The following is a 16169-nucleotide window of genomic DNA, read 5'->3' on the forward strand; positions in this document are numbered from 1 at the left end:
AATTAATTCCAAAAACCCCTCTGGAAAGTCGCCAAATAACGCTACATACCAAGTTTGACATCAATCGGTCCATCCGATTAGGCTGTAGCTCCTTATACAGACAGACAGATTGACAGACTGACAGACAGACAGATGGATTTCCGGGACCCACTTTTCCTATTATTGCCGTTTTCAAAAAAGTTTCCAAAACTGAAGCTAGACCGAAAGATATTACAATTTGATTTCAACAAAACAGAGCAAACAAAAACAAAAATAGAGGTTTTTTTTTTCAAATGGCAGTAAACAAACAACATTGGCTTAAACCACCCAAAATCCTCTAATCGAACAACGGCATTGTGGCTATCTTAAAGCTTAATCCAGCAGTGCCCAAAGCATTTTAAGAGTACATTTAATACCGGCCGGCAGTAACCTTTTTCAATGTATTGATATGAATAAAAAAAAAGGCAAAGTTTACAAGCTCTCTTCAATTTTCCTTAGAGCTCTTTTATTCATTGATATCCATTTAAATCGCGACTTTCAAACTTCGCTTTATATAGCTTTTGTGTGTGATCTAAAAAAAAAGAAACAAAATACAGGTCAGCTTCATGCTCTGCTCTCTCTATATCAAAACTATCCACAATTTTAGGCTTGCGAAAAAAAGTATCTTCGAACAAACAATAAATAAACCTTCGAGTGTGTGAGCTTTTTCAGTCTGCTTTCGACGCGCATTCAACCCTCACCTAATCGAAAAAAATATCTTAAGCTTAAACCAATATAAAGCCTTTTTATATAAATCGGTTTGAAATTGTTGTTATATCTTTCAAATTCAAATTTGATTAAAAATCTAAATTTGTATCAAAAAGTGATTGATTGTTCAAATTTGGCAAAAAATTAAATTTATACCAATCAAACCTCCTCCATCAGTGTTATGAAAAGTGATCGTGAAAAAAATTAAAACAAATTTTATAATTTACACTGTTAAATAATATAAAATTTTCGTTTTTGTTTTATAAAACTAATAAATTACAAGCTACTCGAAGTTTAATATTTCGTGTTTGAGAAAAAAAAAATTGTTTAAAAATTTGAAATCGAATCTGATCGCAAAGGAGATAAGCTTCCGGGAATTTTCTGACTCAAATTATACGAGAAGCAAGGGTAAGTGTCGCAATAAACATAACATTTTTTTTTGTTTATTTTTTAGTCGTTTTCTATTTTATTGCTTTCTACGAATGATCTTGCAATTGCAAGTTGACATTAATCAAAATAGTCCCAGAAGTAATAATGCAATTTTTGTAGTCCTTTTTCACATATTACTCGTTACGAAATTAGTACAAACTCGGCGACACTGTATCTACGTATTAGACCAGTTTATACCAATTAGAAAATAAGGAAATATTTTGTACAATATTTTCCATTCCAGTGTTTCTTTACTCAAATTATACTTTTATACCATTCATATTTTAATTTTATACCAGTTTATACCAGTTAGTCGTACATATCGGACTAAACATAACAAATCATTTGAGGTCTCAAGTTATTTTTAAAGTTGTTATAGGACAGTTCTTTTTTATTTAAATTATACCAGTTTATACCAGTAAGCATTTTTCGATTTTTCTTACAAGCTTACAAGCCAAAAAAAAAATTTTTTTATCAATTTATATTTTGTAAACCATCAGAGATTTTTTGTTGATTATACCAGTCATCCGTATATAAGAAATACTAATAAAGCTAAACGTTTCAAACTTCAACGCTAGCTTTTAGACTATTAATTGAAAGTTTATTGTTTTTTTTTTTAACACAGATTCGCAAGTTCGTTTGGTGCTGTGATCACTAATCAGAAAAAAACAGAGGTAGACTTGTTACTCAAGTCAAATCGCACCGCGTCGATCAGGCTGCGATAGTTGTTCGTTGTTGTATAGTCAATCCCACTTTTACGCGAGTATTATTTGAGTAAAAGACCAACACCGATAGTATGGGAACCATGAAACGTGGTTATAACATTCCAATGAGCAGTTTTTTTTTTCGTATTTTGTTTTTGCAATTCACAACATATAATTACTCTTTTTTACCTAACATATAATCGATGGAACTATTACTGATTAATTGTTTATTGTTGTTTAAAGTTTTTGGGGCTTGTCACAAATATGTCGATTATAGACATATTAGCCCATTCAAATTCAGCTGATTGACTGGCTTGGATTTTTTTGTGAGAAATTTATATGCAAAGTGTGATTTCATAGTCATTTCGCTTATTTTGGAGTTTAGATTGATTTGGTTGACTGTTTCTTTTCAAATGTGGCAAGTTGATGTATAGTTTAACACAAAAAAAAAAATATTATCTGTTGATCGTGAGGGAGTTTATAAATTTTCCATTCACCACAAATGATAATTTGTTGTGAATTTTGATTTGACAATTTCGCAAGAAAAAAAAATAACTTTGGAGATCAAAGTCCATCATGAGGGTGTAGAAAATGTTTACAAATTTTTGTTTACAAGTGATGATGTTTTTTTTTATTTTGAATGGAAATAATGCTTTATCTTAATAATAGTTTTTAATGTGGGTGATAAACAATAGGCTTATTACAAAGCTAGCTATCTATGTACATACAAACGTGATCAGTACCGGTACCCGTTATAACCTTTGGGTTCTAATAAATTTATTGCGTTCCCTAAAATGAAGATGGTAAAGCAATAAAAAAAATCATGTGTGCAATTCACACGTGGTAGAAGTGAAACCTTAAAAAATCATTTTTCTTGCGAAAAAAAAACGAAAAAGTCTACCTTTTTTTATTCTATCACCTTTAAATCCACCCACCTATAATAAATTTTATATCACCCGATAGCTTATTGTTTCAGCTCAAAATATTTATATCGACCATGTCTATACAACATCTATAAAAAGAGCTATAATTCTTTGAACCCAATCAATTTTTTCATCAAAAAAGTACAAAAATCAATCTTTTTTCTCTCATTAAATCTATTTTTTTAAATGTCAAATTATGATAAGTTTTATATCATCTGAAAGTTTATTTCACTTTTTATATGACGTATCAATCACATTTCTACCATGCCTACAAAAAGAGTAAGAATTTTTTAAAGCCAACTATGTCGAAATTGAGATTACGGTACTTTCTACACTGGTGGCTGGTCATCGGCAATTGATCTCCACAGGTGTTTTGAGGTATTTTTCAATTTTTTCAATTTAAGATTGTGTGATATATCAAATAAAAGGTTATGTTATCAGCATGCGTATTAAAGTTAAATCAAATTTGTATGTGCACTAGATCAAAAGATATAACGTGTGTAGAAAAAGAACATCTTTGTACTGTTATCTCAGAATTTTGAATATGAAATTAATTGAAATTTTGTACAGCTATAGTTTATTTAATTACCTATCTACAGGACAAATTACATTCATCTATCTATTAAAACAAAAAAGTTATAACAAGTTGAATGTTCGTGTCGCGTTTTCGTTTCATCTTGTTTCAAATCACTACAATACTAAAGAAGTTTTCACTTCAAAAAGTTCTTCCATTTAGCATTTATAATTGGAAAGTTAGCAGTTTTGAGGTGTTCTTTTGAAATTTTAAACTTTTCCATTTCTTAGAAGAAATTCTCATTTTTTTTTTATATATTTTTTAACATTCAAATATCAACATGTAGGATTCCTCTTAGTAGTTCTAATTTTTTGCATTTATTTTATGAAACATATTTTTATTTAAGAAATTTAAGCTAAAGTATAATTTTACTAAAATTCGCTAACTCTAAAATTGTGAGGAAAATATGAAGCAAAAAATACCTTAAAAAAGTACGTATACGCCACCGGTCACTGGATTTTTTTAACAGAATGCCATTAAATTATTCTATCAAAAAATATAATACAAAAACAAAAATGAGAGCCTATAAAAAATAAAATGCACGATGGGGGTCACACGTAGGTATATAAATTTAAAGAAATTTTATTGATGTTGAGGAAAAGCTGACATTTAGGGAGAAATTTTTTTAAATGAAAAAAAAAAATTTTTTTATTTGACTTTTTATGAAAAAAATAAAAATGCAGTTTTACTGCAATTACTTTGAATATTACGTCTGCAAATTTTATTTAAATTTGAAAAATTTGTATGGGAGGTACACTTTTTTGACTTTTTTGAGAAAAATTAAAAATGCAAAAAAAAACCAACTTTCAGAATTCCATAAAAATCATCTGTACCAAATTTGAAGAAAATCCGTCCACCCGTTTAGGCTGTGGAAATGTGTACAGATGAACGTACAGACGCACTAACGGAATTGCAAGACCCACTTTTTTGGAATTCTCCATCATCGTAATGTTGGTTTTGATTAAAACCTCAAATTTTTTTTCGACACGAAACCAATATTTGCCCTATAGAGCAAGTAAAAAACGTTTTCGAGTCCAAAGAGTAAAAAGCATCTTAAAAAAATCTACAAATAAAAAAATGAAACCTCTACAAATTTTAATCTTTTCTTTTAATACGAATTTGTCTAAGCTAATTTTAAGGATTTATCTACAAATGTGGCAAAGTTTGCGAATGGTAAAGTTTCCAATTGTTGTGTTTTTTTTTGGTTTTTTATATGCTCAACATTACAATATTTGCATTGCATTCTGTTTTCGTATAGCAATCATTCCATTATTTTTGAAATTAAATGAGCTGTGTGTGAATCTAGAATTACAACAAATTAATGAAAGTTGGTTTTTGGATTTGGACACATTTTTAGAGCCCCTGCACAGTAAACTTTTCTTCTAGCATCCAGGCAACAATGGGTTTGCTAGTGCACAAACTGGGCCGATTCAATAGTCGGGTTGGTAGCAAGTGTGGTGAAAAAAGCTAATAAAAATATTTTCAGATATGCAACCATTGGAATAGAAGAACCAAAAGAAACCGAGATAATTCGGTGCATTCTAGAATTACTTTAATGTATAAGAAATCATTGAGTGCAGTTTTTTTTAAATGCAAATTATTTTTGAGCTTTGAAAAGCTAGGCAAAGTTCAAAAAGTACAATTTTGGCTCGACTATGGCTTTCCAAAAATCTGTCATTTCTTCGAGTCTGAAAATAATTTACCCAAATTAGTAATATATTACCTGAAATGTTTAATAAACTATTTGACACACTGTTTTTTTAGCTAATATTTTTATTTAAGTATTAAACGTTTATTCAAAGCTATTAAACGTATTAAACGTTTATTGACTAGGCCAGAACGTCTCAAAAATCTGTAACTTTTGTATCTTAAAAAATTATTTTCTCAAATTTTGCAAAATAAGATAAAACTGGTTTCTTAATTTTATAAAGGCCTTCCTTTCGCGTCTTAAAATTACTTAATTATTTTTATGAGTATAAAAAATAAAGAAAAAATACATTTCAATGTAGTTTGTTTGTGTTACGTTATTTGAAATCAAAGCTATTTTATTAAAAAATTATAAGAAAAATATTGATTATACTCATTTTAAATAAAGTCGTTTGTAAGGCAAAGTGAAATAGTCGAAAAACTACGCTTTTGAGAAAAGAGCAAAAAAAGAAATCAAAAAAAAAAAAAAAACTGGTTGTCAATTTTCACGAAAATCCTTCTTAATTAAATACTTTAAACTGCTCTTTTGAAAATCTCCGAGTAAAATTAAAATCAGTAAATAAAATCTCTATGTAACTTTTTCCATAGATGAAATTTTTTTCAACAATTACAATATTAAATTCTAACATTTTTCTGCTACCTTAGACTTTTTCTAATAGTACAAATATCTTCGATTTCGGGTGCATATACTAAGTCTAAGAGCCCACAGCAAATTTTGGGAGTGGAGGTATAACCAAAATGTGAGTATGCATATGCAGTTTTATAGCCGTATGCGTTTTAATAACGAATTCAAAAGTCTGGCAGCTTTAAATCGCGGCTTTATATGGTTTCCGAGGGGTTAAATATCGCTAGTTTTCCAATTAATGTGAGTAGGCTAAATTAACACAAAATCACATTCTGGACTGATGCTCTGTCATTTCCCCAAAGCCTGAAGACATCAATCTTGACAGTGCGATCAATAGAACTCAAAATATGTATTAAAACAGGTCAGGATGCACCAAAATACGTTTTTTGTACTAAGTCTTTCGACAGATATATCGTTCTCTATCAAAGAAAAGCAGATAAAAACAGCCAATTCTTTTTGTATCTTTGATAACATAAACCAAAGAACAAAATTGTGAAAAAAAGTAGACAGCGGAAGACAGCGGAAACATTTAAACTCAATTCGAAATTAAAAAACTGCAAATAAAAGCTTATTGTGTGAAAAAAATAATATTAATTAAAAATATATTTTAAAAAATTTTAATTTTCAGCAATATAAACAGCAGTTAAAATAAGCTTTCCAACGACATACAACACTTATATAATTTATTCAAATATAATTTTGAAAACGTATCGTGAAGATTTGCTTTATTTTGTTACTCAAACAAAGTATTTTCAAGTGGAGACTTCAGATACAATTTTGTAATAGAGAAACTCATTTCAAAAATCAATTTTCAATGAAAACATATAGATTGACTTTCCCCTGATTCATTTCCGTAAGGAAATTACCAAAAATTAAAATTTCATAAAAACCATTTTTGAGACGCAAATGGTCCTTTGGGCCCATTGTGCGTCGGGTAACCATAAAGATAGGGACTTGAAACTTGCAGAGTATTTCTTTTGTATTTATTTCTAAACAAATAAGGCAGATCCTAATCCATACTCATCATTTGCAAAAGAAGTTTCCATTTTTCTTTATCTCATCAATAAATAAAGTCTTAATAAAATAGAAAATTTTGCTATTCAAGCTAAATTTTTGTTAATAAGATCAAAATACATTAATTTGTTATACATTTTTAATCTATAGTAGACTTTTTAAACAAAATCAAATTATTTGCAAAACAAATTAACGCTTCATTTAAAGACTAATCTCAAAAACATGCTAAATGCATTGTTAATGTATGCCAATGCAAAATAAAATTTTGTTTTAAAAGTCATATTCTTAACCGTGTGTATTTTTTATTTAACACATTTGAATGTACCTTATTATAAAAACGATCAATATTTATTTACATATTAAAGGACTAATGCCAATAAACTCTACTATAGCTTTGGATAAGAAACAAATTTTAAGATATTAATGAATAGGCTTTCTAACCTTGCTTTAGTTATTAAATTAAATTAAATTAAATTAAAAATTAAAACACAATTTCTGTGCTAAATGAAGCACAATGAACATTTTGTTTTCTCATTTTCAACAATAACAATTTTGACAAAAATAAAAAAAAATGTTTATTTTTAATTAACTATTAACATTAAATTGTTCAGTGAAATTATTTAAACTATAATTGTTAATATACATACCTCGAGTGGCATGCAAATTGTTGACTTTATGTTATGATGTGATTGCATTCCATTTAAACACATAGAAGACAATAAGTCTGTGAGTAATATTCTCAACAAATCTGGTGTAATTAAGATATTTTTCTTCTTATCTCTCCCCGAATGGAATAATTTGAAAAAAAAAAAAAACGAAAAAAAAATTCACAAACTATGATGTTTATGCAAATTAGAAGGAAGTGAATAGTAATAAAGAAATAGAAATGGAAAATTTATTAAGTATTACTCATCCAACTTTGAAAACAATGTAGGTACCTAATCCTTATCTTTTAATTTGTTGATGATGGGAAAAGAATTTATAATTGTTTTATTTGTAATTAATTAAATACTGTTCCCACCAAAATAATTTCATACTTCCATTCATTCATAGCATTTTGTAAAAAATCTTTTCTGTTGTTATGGGATTCACATTTTGCAAATCCAATTTCGCTAAATTTGAACTATAACTTATGGAATCTCAAGAAACATTTAATAAAAAATACCCCCGTATTTATGATACTGGCAGTGTTAGTATGGTAGAGCTGTATCCTGCCATGACCGTTTCAAATATCCTTACCAAACAGATAGCCCTTGTTAGGATGATATGTCAAAATTAGAAGAAACTTAACCGAAAAATTGAAAATAAGCTGCTTCACTATTCATATCGAAAAGATCATTAAGAAGAACACGAAGTAAATTCTATCACAACAAAAACATTACTGTTAAAAAAGGAGCCAAGTTCTCCTATGTTGAAATTATGCTGGCACAAAAGTACTGAGATGTAAAAGTGTACCAAGTTCTAAAGTTTGGGTTCAAATTCGTATCAATAAAGGAGAATTTGGCTCCTTTTTTAAGAGTAATGTTTTTGTTGTGATTTCACTACTTTTTGCAAGGTATGGCTGTAGAATTGAAAATCTCTATATTTGATGAAAATTCAGTGAAAATGGGCGGTTGCCACGCCCCCTGGCTGAAATTCTCAAACTTTAAATTTTTTTCCTTTGTACCTATAAACTACCATCTCTACCATTCTACCAAATTTCAAGATTCTACGAAAATCAGAAGTGCTCTATTATATTTAATGAAAATTCAGCGGAAATGGGCGGTTGCCACGCCCCCTGAATTGAAAATCTCAAATTTTTGATTTTTCCCTTTGTATAAACTACCAGCTCTACCATTCTAACAAATTTCAAGATTCTACGATAATCAGAAGTGCTCTATAATATTTGATGAAAATTCAGCGGAAATGGGCGGATGCCACGCCCCCTGAATTGAAAATCTCAAATTTTCGATTTTTCCCTTTGTATACACCACAACCCCTATCACCGTGTAAAATTTCAAGTTTCTACGTTAACGGGAAGTTCTCCATAATTTTGATGATCTGTCAGTGAGTGAGTGAGTGAGTGAGTCAGTCAGTCAGTTACGGTTTTTGCGATTTTTTAAGCCCTATATCTCAGAAACTACTCATCGTAAAAGGCTGAAATTTCTAGCATCTTTGGTGTGGAAGTTAGAGGGGGTCGAAAATGGCCTGAGTTGTTTCCTGTAAATAAGGGTGTAGTGCCAAAGTTGCTAGAGAACTTGGCTGGGCACTACCGTGCCCCTTGATCATCAACTACATTCAATTCCAATCAATTGGTAACTTTGAGATGATCAAAGACTTTGCCTTATTGAAGACCCGATAAAAATAAATCAAATTAGGAACTTTCAATAGCATGGAGTTTTATTTCGATATTTTAAAAATATTCCAAAAGAAGCTCTTACAAAGTAAACAATTAAGACATGAATTCTGTTTAGATATTGGTTTTGTAAATGGGTATTATGTCCTTTTCTTCGATAATGTCAAATTACACATTTTTCCTAGTAGATCACTTTTTTTGTTTCGATAGTGAATAGTAAAAATAAATAAAAGTTAATAGTCTGAATTAAAAGTCATTATAAATAATAAATCAGAATAATAACAATTTCAGAACGTAAGTTAATTTATTTATTTGTAGGTTTTTGTTTACATTAACTGTCATCGAAATGTCAGTTGAAAAATTATCATCATGAAAATACAAACAAAATGAGCATCATAAAAAAAAAAAATAGGAACGAGAAATTCCATTGTTAAATTAACTGTGAAAATAGTTTTGTGATTACCTAGTGGTTGTTATAGGCTTTAAACCAATCTAGCAATAAGTATCAACTTCCCTTTGTTGCAAAAAAATAACATGCAAATTTTATGGCTGTAACGTGGTGTGAGGTATGAATAATACCTATTAGCTAATTCAGAACCACAAAAAATAGTAAGGTACTTATTACCTTACTCAGCAAAGTTGTACGTTGAACTGATTTATATCGCTGGGTAGGGATCTGTTCTGACCAGGCATGTAAAAGTCGATACAATTGTATCGAATTCGATACAAATGAGTTTGCTCGAGTACAAAAATACAATTTGTCTGAATTTGATACAATTTTTGAATCTGTCTCTTAAGAATTCTTTTGCAATATAAGATTTGAAAAACAGAGGAAATCGAAAGTAATAACAAACGACAGATCTATTTTTATGTTTAATTTAATTTCAGATTTTTTTAACCAAAATAAATGTTACAATTTGTTAATTGTATTTATATTTATAAAACTGATGAAACTGTTCTATTTTTTCGACATTTTTTTTTTTTTTGTCCGTCGGTAGGTGTTGAAATCTTCAAAAGATTCTATGAGGACCGGAAAACGCGTGCTCATAGATATGTAGGACTCTTAACCACTAAAACCACATCCTCCTCCCGATTGCAACTAAGTTCAGATGGAACTTATTTAGCAATTTATCTCTCTAAGTTAATTTACGTGTTGTAGGTAAATTTCCGGTGAAAGTTCCTACTGATGATATTTAGAGATAGCTAAATAACATTTTTTTTAAATTAAATCATTAAAGTAATGGTTCAAATTTTGCTATCAAAAAAAAAAGTATTTTATAGGAAATAAAACAAATAAAATCTATAAACATTTAAATTTATATTAATCAATGTCGATATTTTGAAATAAAGAAATTAAATTGAGAAGTTTCCCTGTATCAAATCGGAAGGTTTAGTCCTTCGCAAACATCGTACTAAGTTTGTCTCGTCGAGAATTTCTAGTATTGTTCTATTAGTATGTTCAACTAACCGTTTTCCATGCTTTCGGGGAAAATTTTTTTGACTATAATCAGTAAAAATATTATAATCTTAAAACCAAAATTGCACTTTTATTTTTGGGTCCCTACATTTTTGCAGTTTTTTTTTAATACTTCTTGTAGTCTTCTGTGAATAACTTTTTCTTATATATATGTATTTTTACCGATATAAGATAAAAATTACTCTTTTACGCAGAAAATAACGAAATGTATATAGAAAACTTAAGATTTTTTGCAAATATAACATTTTGATTAAATTTTAAATTAATTTCTCGTATGAAAAATATATTTCAATACAATTGCACCTAATTTAGTACAATACAAATAAAATTTTTAGTACAACTAAAAAATTTCATTTTCCATCCCTGGTTCTAACTTATAATTTACAGGGTGTCACAGGCCGTGACTCACAGCTGACTTTTTTGCTATGTCTATCTCTATATAATATTAGTATATTTTGAAAATCATTTTTAAATATTTGCCTAGAAAATAAAATGCACGACCTGTTCGCCAATCGTTGAAGTCATTTAATAAAATAATGCTTTATAAATATAACTTTTGTAACGAAATCAAAAAAACAAGTTGCAGTGCCATTTTGAACCAATTCTTTATTCACACTTTAATCCAATTTCAACAAAAAAAACTCATCTTTTTGAAAAATCTACTTTGACTGATTTGATACTTTTAGGATTTTGTTTTCAATTTTTTAAAGTTTTTTTCATTCTGGATTTCGGTTAAAATCGAAGATTTTTGATTTTGATCTATTAACAGAAAACTGTAACTGTCCAACATATAGTTAGCTCAAAAATACTAAAAGCAATCATAGTATGCTATCAAGCATATCTATTGCGACTTTTCTTTTGCTGAGTTTACATCCGGCACAATTTTTAGATTTAATACGAATTGTTTTTTTTTTTAATTAATGAAGTGAATTACAAGAAGACCAATCGAACCTACCTACCAATACTTCATTCAACCTTCAGACACGTGAAGATAATTAGCGGTTTTTGTTCCCACCAATATAATTATTTAATTAATTATTATATAATTATTCTATAATTCAATAGAATTGAATCAAATTGGAAATAGATCACTACTAGATAATTAAGATTTCATAATAATTTAAATTGTAATTATTACTTCATCTTAAATGGCAAATGTTAATAAATTAATGTTGAGTTGGTCACTCAATCACCATTATGTAAGCTCAAATGAAAGTTCTTAGAAAAAGAATAAGGATGCAATTTGAAGCCGTCACTAAAGTCGAAATTTTCCTCAATTACTGAAGAGAATTTTGTTAGGGACATTGCTTGAACATTTTCCAGGTATCTAAGATTAAAGTAAATGCCTTTTTTCATTCACATTCAATTGAGAAAAAAAGTTGAGTGAAGACTATGAATCCGCTCTTATATTGAGATTTGCTACACTTACGATTGAAATACTAATTTGCAGGTCCGTACCTCAAAAAGCTTTTCCTTAACCTAGGCAATTTGACGGAGCTTAGACCTACTTTTTATTGGTGATGACATTAGCTCATAATTAGTGGTGCCAATTTGCTTTAAAGTTAGTCTATTTTTCTAAAATTTAAAATCTACTTCCTTTATCTAATATTCATTTCTACTTTATTTGGGATATTCCTTATAAGGATTTCTAACCTCAATCCACGTCAATTTTATAAACTGAATTATTCAAACTTTATCGGTTCTAAGTGTACGCATTTCGACATTTTATAGCCGGACTTTGAATAACCGGAGTTAAGAATACTATGAAAAAATAAATTGTTTAATGATACCTAACATTTGCCAGCCCGCAATGATAGTTCTAGTGAATTTCTTTGACCTTGTATGAAATTTTATACTTTTCTAAATTATTTCTAATAAGGTGTCCATCCATCTTTTTTGTATTAAAAAGCATTTCAGAAAAGCAATTATACCTTCAAATTAGTAAATTGTTCTTTGGATTACGTTCCTATTATCCCCTCATTATGGACACTATCTATAAAATGAATGTTTGTATAAATAGTAAATCTTAAATAGATATGTTTGAGTATAATTATTTCCTGAATTAGAAATTGGATCTGGATAAAGCTAGATAAAATGATTTTCTTTTTCAACTAATGTGTAATTATATACTTGACACTGGTATCTGCGTTTAAATTTGTTTCTGTAAACTATATCTAAACAACACAAAACGCATAAAAAATAAACACATTCTTTCATACTAATGCGCGAGACGCCTTAGCCTTTTTTTTTACTCTTCTCTGAAATGTGTGAAATTGATGCAAAGAATTTAAGTCAATTATTAAGTGTTGGTGTATATATAACAAATGATAGATTTTACGAGTGGTTGCGTCCGTTTCAAGTGATACTATATCTTGCGTGAGCTATGGTTATAGCTCAAGATCACTTTAAATCTAAATACAAAGTAGTTAAGAACGATCAGGAAAAATTTCAGATTCTTTTCTATTAGAATAGATCTATCAAGGTCAGTGATAGGTGACAACAGATAAAAATAAATCTAGCAATTACAAGAGTTTTAAATAAAATTAAAGCAACTTATACTCATTTGTTCTATCATAGCTTCTTAACTACTTATCATTATCTGACAAATGAGGTATTGGTATACGCGTTTTGATTGTCTGCTGGTTATAATAGACGTACATATTTTCAAATATAGCATTGATTAAATGTGGTGCCCTTTAGTGGTTAAAGTCAAAAACTAGTATTTTTTTGTTTAGTGGTTCTATAGGGTCAATTTGGGTAAATGTAAACAATTTCTTGTATTTTTTTTTTCTTTTGACTTTAGATTTTAATATGTTTTCACGGAACAACTTGACAGGTATCTTCAAATGCAAATATGAAATAATAACATTTCTTTTTTATAAATATAAACAAATATTTCCCAAATTGTTTAAATTACTGTTAAATATGCCATGTTTACAAATACCCCACCATGTTTGTGTTTTTTTACAAATTCGGGGTAAATGTGAACACTGATTTAAAATTTAGAATTTCCTCTTTATCATATGGATAACGACTTGAAAAACGTTCAAGAAGGTATTTGACAAAAACTTTTTCAAATTCTAATAAAAGTTTTTGTTTTCTTCCTTTGATTCTTTATATAGGCACCCAATATGCATCCTGAGCAGCTCTGAACGTCATATTTTTCTTTTACGTCAAAGACTGATTTTGCAACATCATCCACTGAAAATGATGGTGTTGGGTATTTTAAAATGTGACTCCGCTGCAGTTAAGCAATAGTAATTGACTAAAAATACCTTATTTTTATTAAAACCAATAATTTCAGCAAAAAAATATATTTACATTTACCCCCAGAATACGTTGTTATGTTCACATTTACCCATTATGGGTAAATGTAGGTAAACACACGCAAATCGACACTTTAAATTATCTTTCACGGAAAATACGCTCGTCGAATGAATTCTCTCTTGACAGCAATGAGTTTGACATATAAGTTAAAAGATACATGCGTCCGCGTTTTGTACTTATGTATGCGTCAAGGAGATTTAACTGAAGCTCGTTATGAGCCATGTTTTCATTTACCCCTGTTTACATTTACCCACATTAACCCTAAATATTTTTTTTTTTCAAGAAATTAATACCTTAAAATAATTTATACCAAAATATTTTCAAAAACTTAAACCCATCTGATGCAAGGCATGCTTTTCGTGAGCTGCGGCATGCTAAACACAGGTGAAAGTATTGCGACGGACTTTTAAATAAGCAGTTTTTCAGTATATTCTTTCCAATAGCCGTACCAAATTTCAATGAAGTAGTCGACATTACAGTCAATTAATTTAGTTTTGGCGGTGAAAAGCACACTCTGAGTTCAGAAAAAGGATGGAACTTAAAGATACCTCACGATTCTCATTTTTTTTTTTTAATTTTTTAGCCGTTTTTTTTAATAATTTTTTGTATACTTTGTTTTCTAAAAGTAAGAGTTTAAGAGTTATATAGCAGCAAATTTTTATAAACATGTATGTGTCGATATACACAGCATTATATCAAATTTAGACGTCTGGCAGTTTTTTTTTTTTTTTTGATGGACAACCATGAGGCATGGGTTTCATTGAGATAACACGAGCAAGTAAATCAAAGTTATGATGCACTTCAAGAGTATCTGCAGACTTCTCAATCGAATTTGGCGTGCATCAAGGAAGCGTCTTGAGTCCTTTGCTCTTTATTACTTTTCTTGATTTTCTGCTTTAAATTGAGGTGACGGATTCAAAAGTGTAACCACATATCAATTATTTTTTACTGATGATCCAGCCGTTATAAGAGAAGGCAGGCCCAAAACGGGTTGGGGTCAAAATTCTGCCGGGGTCAAAATTCTGCTTTTTAAAATTCTGTTTTTCAAAATTCTGCTTTTCAAAATTTTGCTTTTCATAATTCTGTTTTACAAAATTCTGCCAAAAATTAAAAAATCATCTTCTAGCAAAATTTGCTGCATATTTGAGATTACTTTCTTAAATCAATAAATTTAAAAATATTGATAAAAGGTTTTTAATGATAATTATCTTCGAAAAATAATAATCAAACATTATATAATTAGTCAAATAAAAATTGATGTTCAAAGCATTAAATAAGAAAACAACATCGTTTCTATAATTAGTTTTCAACGGTATACTCGTATAGATGTGAGTTATAAGAAAGTCAGCAGTTTGAAAATTATTTGTGATGGTTAAACAGCAAGCAGTTAAGAAAATATCAACCTAAAAAAACATTAATGAGTTTATTTTGGTATAGTAAACGCATATGCTATGAAAAAAAAGCAGAATTAGCAGAATTGTTTTGTTAAAAAAATGCTGGCAGAGTTCTGAAAAGCAGAATTTTGAAAGACAGAATAGAAAAAAAGAAGAATTTTGAAAAACAGAATTTCGATTATCATTTTCAAAATTACGGAATGACCCCCCAGAATTTTGAAGTCAGAATTTTGACCCGCTCCCGCCCAAAACTTCTTAAGTTGAAGGAGTAAATTGATATAGTAGTGATTAAAGATCCTGAGAACTGTCGAAACGAATAAGAAGAAGAAGTTAGCTTCTGACAAGCCAGTTTTCCCTCGAAAAAAAACATCAAAACTTTCAATACCTTTAATAGTGAACGTTTTAACATTTTTCAATTCATTCAAAATTTTGCTGGGTCAACTGCTGTTTTGTTTCCACCTTATCTCTTTTAATCAGCTATGAGCAACACAAAAGCTGACTATATGTCCAAATAGCGAAAACTTCTTTTTAATTAAGCATTCGGTCAACACTCTGTTGTACAATAGTTTGACAGTCACACGTGTATAAAGCACCCCCAAACACTACTCTCCCCTTCCCATCTTACTCCATGAGAGGCTTGAGAATTTTGAGTGACTGTCGAAGTCGAGTAAAGCACAGTTACAGTGAAATTACTATAAAATACAAAATGAATTGCAAACAAACGCCTAAGGCGGATGCGTATAGTGTTAGTTTATGCTGCCAGCAGCAACTAGCAGCAGTAGTCCAGTCAAATTATATTTGGTTGTATGGAGGTCTGAGAAATAATTCGCAACTGCAATTCGTACCTAAAATATGAAAGTACACTAGTACAGGAACTAAACCCCCCATTTTCCGAACAAATGTCTGGACGACTTTGGCCGCCATTTTGTTTTGA

At 29.4% G+C, this 16169-nt stretch overlaps 1 protein-coding gene across 2 annotated transcripts in view; it reads left to right on the forward strand.

The window, feature by feature from the left end:
- Positions 1-684: 684 nt before the first annotated feature.
- The window catches only part of LOC129913967 (sodium-independent sulfate anion transporter), a 40515-nt gene continuing 25030 nt past the window's right edge, over positions 685-16169 (forward strand). The window contains exon 1 of one of the 2 annotated variants that reach the window (XM_055992980.1): positions 685-1134. The gene's annotated coding sequence lies outside the window, so the exon portion shown is untranslated. The remainder of the gene's footprint in view (positions 1135-16169) is intronic. The other variant, XM_055992979.1, reaches the window with a different exon arrangement.

This window comes from Episyrphus balteatus, chromosome 3 (assembly GCF_945859705.1).
Source record: "Episyrphus balteatus chromosome 3, idEpiBalt1.1, whole genome shotgun sequence".
Classification (NCBI taxonomy): Eukaryota; Metazoa; Arthropoda; class Insecta; order Diptera; family Syrphidae; genus Episyrphus; species Episyrphus balteatus.